Raw genomic sequence first — 6,352 nt, 5'->3', positions numbered from 1 at the left:
TCTCTACGGCTGATCTGTTTATGTTTCCTTCCACTTTAAACCCAAGCGCTTCTGGGAGTTGCACGTTACCTACGGTTCTCGCTGGGTGGATCCCGTCGCATTCCATTAGGATGTGCTGAGTGGTCTCTGGATCTTTACTGCAGCATACACATGTCTCATCTAGTTCCGAATATTTGTTCCGATATGTTTTCGTCCTTAGGCAACCGGCTCGAGCCTCAAATAGCAAGGCACTGCCCTTTGTGTTATCGTACAGATTTTCCCTTCTAATTTCTTTCTTCTCATTCTTGTAAATCTCCATTGTCCTTTTCGTTTCCATTCTTTGCATCCAATTCACGGTCTCTATTTCTCTCACTTTCTTTCTGATGACCCCTGGTTGTCTATTTACAGTTTCGATTATCCTGTACTTGGTTGCCAACTTCCTTGACCTCTTCCTCCATTCTGTGTCCACGCTTTTCATGTAGAGATACTTGTGCACTTTAGCCGCCCATTTATTTTCATCCATGTTCCTGAGCCTTTCTTCAAAACTAACCGTCAAAAGTGCCGCCTGGTGCCGCGAAACCTCGCCGAGCTAGGACGTCACTGCGTTGCCTAGCAACCATCTCGTGGTGCGGCGTGTGCCTCGCCTCCTCTCGGTGCCGTGCACATATTGCCTTGACATGGGACGTTAAGGAGAGGGAAGGAGAGCATGCTCGGGAGAGGGAAAGAGAAAATGAGAGCGAGATAGAGAAATAAATTGCAGCAGACAATGAGACAACGTGCGCAGCTGCTGCTGACGCCACCCGCGTTGCCTAGCCACGCATGCGCCGAAGCAGTAGCGATGAGAGCGAGATAGAGAGCGAGATAAATGAGAGCGAGATAGAGAAATAAATTGCAGCAGACAATGAGACAACGTGCGCAGCTGCTGCTGACGCCACCCGCGTTGCCTAGCCACGCATGCGCCGAAGCAGTAGCGATGACGTCACCTCGCATTGCCTATAGGCAATGCGAGGTGCAGGTGCAGTGCGCCACCGGTGCAGGTGCGCGCTCGCTTTGCCCGACACAGACAAGGCTCCGCTGAGCACCCGCCAACTGCGCGCTGTTGCGCATGATGTCGTCCGCAGCACGCCGCCCGTACACTGCGCATAGCTTGCGCCCAGTGTGCATGCGCTTTTCCTCGGAGTTTGTCATAAAAGGTGCTGCGCCTAGTCGTGTCAACTTTCGCTAGATGTCGAGCGGCAAGCCTCCAACACGTTCGGCGTCTGCAAGCAACATGGTTATTGGCAGTGTGCCAACCTTGGTTAGCCTGCCTGCGTTTGCAGCATGCCAGAAACGCTGTTGCTCGTACGCGCCGACGCATCCAGCGCTAGTCACACGAAATGGCGTGAAAGGGAGGTACCTCCGAAAATGATCGTTCGAGAATACCTTTTCTACATGCGTAGTTAAGTTAAGCCAAGTTAAGACCTTGCAGCAACCAAGTTAATATCTAGCAATAGCAGCAAGTAAGACTTGAGGATCGACAGTTTCGCTGTGCCTAAGCTTGAGTGAAAACTTGCTCGTTTTTTTTTTCCGCGTTCAAACCGCTTGCATATCTAGTTCCTTTTATTGCGATAGCAATTATATGGACACTCCAAAGCAGATTTCTGCCGTCGGCGTCGCCGTCGTAGTCGCCGTGAGGTTCCGTATGACGTCAATGGAGATTAAATTGTCGCCGCGCGCCGCCGAACGCTGTATGTGCGAGTGAAAGGGCGCGAGGGACGCGCGCTTTCACGGGGAGTGAACCCATGGCGGAGAACTAACGCGCGTTCTGCGCCGTGCTCCCTTAAGGGCTGCAGAAGTAGGCGCCTCTTTCCTCCTTTACAATCACCATATATGTAGAGCAAGCGCGCCTTCTTCCGACGCGCGAAAGCCCGTGGGGGGGGGGGGGGGGGGAGGGAAGGGAGGCGACGTTTAGCTGCGGCACCAAGTGCTTATTTATATCAGAGGCTCCGGCAACAATCACCAACTCCGCACGTATTTTGTGCGAACGCGGGCAAAACGCCGACGGCGTCGACAACAGTTCTGCGTGTTGCCGGTGCGGCTGCATGTCAAAGTTTATACAGCTGATAAAGCTACTATCATTACTCCGTATAGCTCTCTACAAATTTGCTATCGCAATTGATGCTTCGCCTTTCAGGTGAAACTGCGACAACTTTTTCTTCCGCTCTCCCGTTGTGGTGGTACGTCGATAAATGATTGAAACATTTACAAGAAGGAATGGCCCGTGGCTTAAGATGGGGATAAGGAATCAGGTGAAAAGAAGGATACCTGCCTCCTTATTGAAGGACACCAAAGCGTTCATTCTTCGGGTGGCGTCTCCTTGCACTGCCACCTGGTCTTCGTACGACGCCACCCTTAGAGGTCGGGTGTGCTTGTCCGTTAGGCTGGCCGTGGCAGGACAGGACCAGATGAAATGTTTGATCGCAGGGCAGTTGCGGCATCCCATTTGTGCTCCACGCCCCTTGCACAGAACATCCGGTGTAATGGATGCCTTAGCTCTTGCTTTGCGGCTGAGAACCTGGGCTGTTCTGGGCAGGCGAGTTTGAATGGCAGGAAGGATGCTAGGAATGGACTCCCGCAGACACCAGGAGCTATATGTGTGGCAATGGCAGGCTCACACCAGTGCGGTAGTGGGGGCTTGTTCGCTGGCCCTTCGCAGGAGGTCCTCAACAGGAAATTCTTCTAAATGATCATCGAGTGCCTCTCTGAACTTTTGCCAGTTGACTGAGTCGTGCGTCTTCGTTTTCCTAGAGTTGAGTTCATATCGATCCAAAGTTGGTGATGACCCCTACCGATCTCTCGTGGCCGCAACGCCAGTGACTAATGATGTTGCCAGCGTGCCAGGTCAGGTCTGGAATCGTGTCACGTTGTCCAAGTTGCATACCGCATCGCGTACGATAGTCGAGATCATTGGCCAATAGAAGCCCCGCCTTTTCGCTGGCTGCAGTGGGAAACTTGCTCCTTTTGAACTTGAGTTTCGATAGCCCCATGTTTCATGTGGCACATTGAAGCCCCCACCTACGAGAAAGACATCTTTTGGGTAGGCGTGTTTTTGTTCCCTGTAGTTTGTGTCCTGTGATTTTGCCGATGCTCTATAGTATGCGCTAGCGATTACTACATATGCTTCTTGCTGTAACGTGTTCTCGCTGCCGCAATTTCATCATGTGGGATGCAGAAGGTGACAGTGTCCAGCTGCGCATGCGGTGTGTCTTAGTGTGAAAAAATGGCAGCATATATGCTTGTAGTTTTTTCCTTTCCAGGATGAGCGTGCATGATGCTAGGAGAAAACAGAGCTTTGTAGTTGTGAACACCAGGAGACGTTCCCTTGGTCTCTTGCAGCAGAATAATGCTGGTATAGCCTATACGCACGAATAGAAGATCAAATTCTGATGCACAGGCTTGAATACCTCGACAGTTCCGCTGTAGGATGTCCAGTGTATCTTCCGGGCAAATAGCCGCCATATTTATGCTGTTAGTACGGGGATGACCTTTGCTTTCCGCCGGAACTGTGCTTTTTTGGGGGTGGCTGTTTGTTTTCTAGGGTTTCGCCTTGCTCTAGGTGGAACCTCTGCTACTCTACAATAACTAGTCTTTGCTGGTTTGTAATCGTGTCTAGTGCACCCAGCTTCGTCATGATTGTAGCCAGTTGCGTACTTGTGTTGGTCTGTTCGGCTTGCTTCTCCTCTTGGGCGTCAAATATTTTCGCGATATCCGCCAATGCTGCCGTGATCTTCTCGTTCACAACCATACCGGGTTTTGCAGATATCGACTGAGATGTAGGCGGCGGGCATGCCTTTTGTGGTGATGGGTTTGGGGGAGGAGAGGTTGTCCTATCAGGCGCTGGAGGAGTAGATGGGCTGGTCAGGGGTTGTGGGACCAGAATCTAGCTAATGCCTTCTGAAGCTTCTCTGCGTTTTCTACTTTTTTTTCTTTGCTGCAAGTAACTCGTTGAAAGTACGTTGTGTCGTAAGTATCAAGGACCGCGCCTTCTCTAGATCGGCTTGCACCTTGGCTATAGCTTGGTCAAGCTCGGATAGTGTTGACGAGGTTGCTTCGGTTGAATTGACGGACTTCGTTGCCTACTCAATGTCCTGAGGGTTCGGTCCTTGGGTGTACCGCTTGATTTCTGTCGAGGTGTTGGTGATTTCGATTCCTGTCTCTGCATTGTTGGGGAGACTGACCTTTTGTTATTACGCATAGAGTTGGCACCATGTCGTCATGTTGGGCTTCTTGACCGTACTGATGGAGGGGAGGCCGTCTGGGATGCTCTCTACGCACACGTGGGATTTGTTGCCATATCGCCTTCTCGGCATCTCATTCAGAAGGGCGCTCCGCATTGGGTTGGTCACGGTCAACTCCACGCTGGGAATATACCGGTTGGTTAGGACAAAATGCTTGCATGTGGCCATTTTTGTGACAAGAAAGGCACAATACTTACCGATTCTTGAATGGGTGGGTTTGGAGTAGGCAGTTATAATAATAGACCATTTGCGGAATGCTGAGTGCTTCCAGCGTGACGAGGGCTGTGCTGATTTTGCCTAATATCCTTGCTGCAAGGACTGTACCATGTGGGAAAAAATGTTTTCCTTGAGATCCCGGTTGGAGTTACCAGGCTCAGCCTGGTGTATTACAAAACACACGGTGATCTTTGGGGGTGCCATGTCGCTTGTGACATAGACAGTACCCCACTTCGGATAGGATGGCGTCTTCACTTGCCTCGAAATGGTCACAGCATGCTGTTGTTCTTTCACAATAGCCGTGATCGTGTTGCTTCTGGTGTCAGGCTTGTAGACCGCTAGCCTAGCCAAGTGCGCTTCACGCGCAAGTTTGTTCAGTGCTTTTCAGAAATGAAATATCGGGCCTCTCCGTAGGCCAAATACTACAACATGGTATGGTAATTCTGTAAGGTACTTGAAGTTTTCTACATTTCGCTCCATATTAGTCTGCCGCTTCCCCGGTACAATTTGTCACGGGGTGCAATGGCTGCCTGCGTGTCGGCTGCGTCCAAGGTCTCTCTGTCATTTGCTTCCTGCTCCTCAGATGTGTCCGAGGTGTCTCTGGCGCTGGCTGCCTGCGTCTCGGCTGCGTCCGGGTCCAGAACGAGTTGCGCTTGTTTGGCTTGCTGCTCGTCAGCACTAAGGACGCGGGGGTGATCTTCCCTTTGCGCGGCTTTTTTTTCTGAACATCAGTTTTCATGCTTACTAAGGTTGCGTTGACTTGCGATGGTGGCCCCATGACAATGGTATCACGTTCAGTGGCGAAGGCGAACATTACGCCTAGCGTTAGGCCTAACGCTAAGCCTAACTCTGGCGGGCACGTTTACAGTGAAGGCGTTGTTGAAATCACAATGTGGAAAACGCGTAGAACTTAAACCTTGCTTTCGAAGTGCGCATGAGTCTTAGCGACGACGGCGGCGCGTTTGTGTTGGTCAGGTCAAATTTAGATGCCTTGGGGAGCCGTACAATCAACCAGAGAACCTGTCGCCAAGCGAGTCTGGTAGTATCTTCTGACGAACCGTGCCGTCGAAATGTCACGCGTGCCAAGTTTCCTCCGGCTCCTCGGTGTGGCGGTCCCGTCGTTCATGCGAATGTATATAAAGAATTAGAAAGACAAGTTGCCGTTCTCCACTTTTAATCACTTCTCTCGTGTCGTCGTAATGGGGAGGCCGCGTATGGTCCGGACTCCCGAGGATCAACGCGCCCACATGGTAAAAAGCTTCGCTGGCCATCCCCCCTTCGCAGAGTAGCATGACTCATGATTTTTAAGAAGAAAGCCTTAAATACCTCGTCATACCAATGACCTTGAAAACGCAGCGTGCGGTATAGAAAGTAATGTGAGCTTGCCTCGCACAGATACGCGCTCGTACCACTGCTCGTGCGTACGTCCTGGTATTCTTCCGCAGCTGGCTCCGATGCCGCTTGTCATACCAAAAAAGGCAAAGTTCATTTAAATATATTTCATTCAGGCAATAAAACCCACGACTTTCAGTGGGAGTCGAACCCTCGATTTTATGAGGGATTCAAACCCAAACTTTTTAGTGGGAGAAAACGAGTAATAAGAAGTGACAACGCATTCGAATGAGAATGTCAAGTAATTTAATCATTGTCTCTTGAGCACGCAAGCTTTCGCATTCACCTTCTTTGGCGTATGGTAAAGTTACTCAGTTGCTTTTCCAGCCAAAACAATGTGATCTACTGAGTCGAAATCGAAGAACCTGACACAGGCATACTGGTTGCGGTTAGTTGCATTGTGGCTAGGGATCACTAGCATTTTCTTATGCATTCTGTGTTGACTTGCCGATATTAAACCCAATATGATTTTCAGTGCCGCACGTACC

The sequence above is a fragment of the Dermacentor silvarum genome, chromosome 5, assembly GCF_013339745.2.
Source record: "Dermacentor silvarum isolate Dsil-2018 chromosome 5, BIME_Dsil_1.4, whole genome shotgun sequence".
Taxonomy (NCBI): domain Eukaryota; kingdom Metazoa; phylum Arthropoda; class Arachnida; order Ixodida; family Ixodidae; genus Dermacentor; species Dermacentor silvarum.
Note: the sequence above shows the minus strand (reverse complement) of the source record.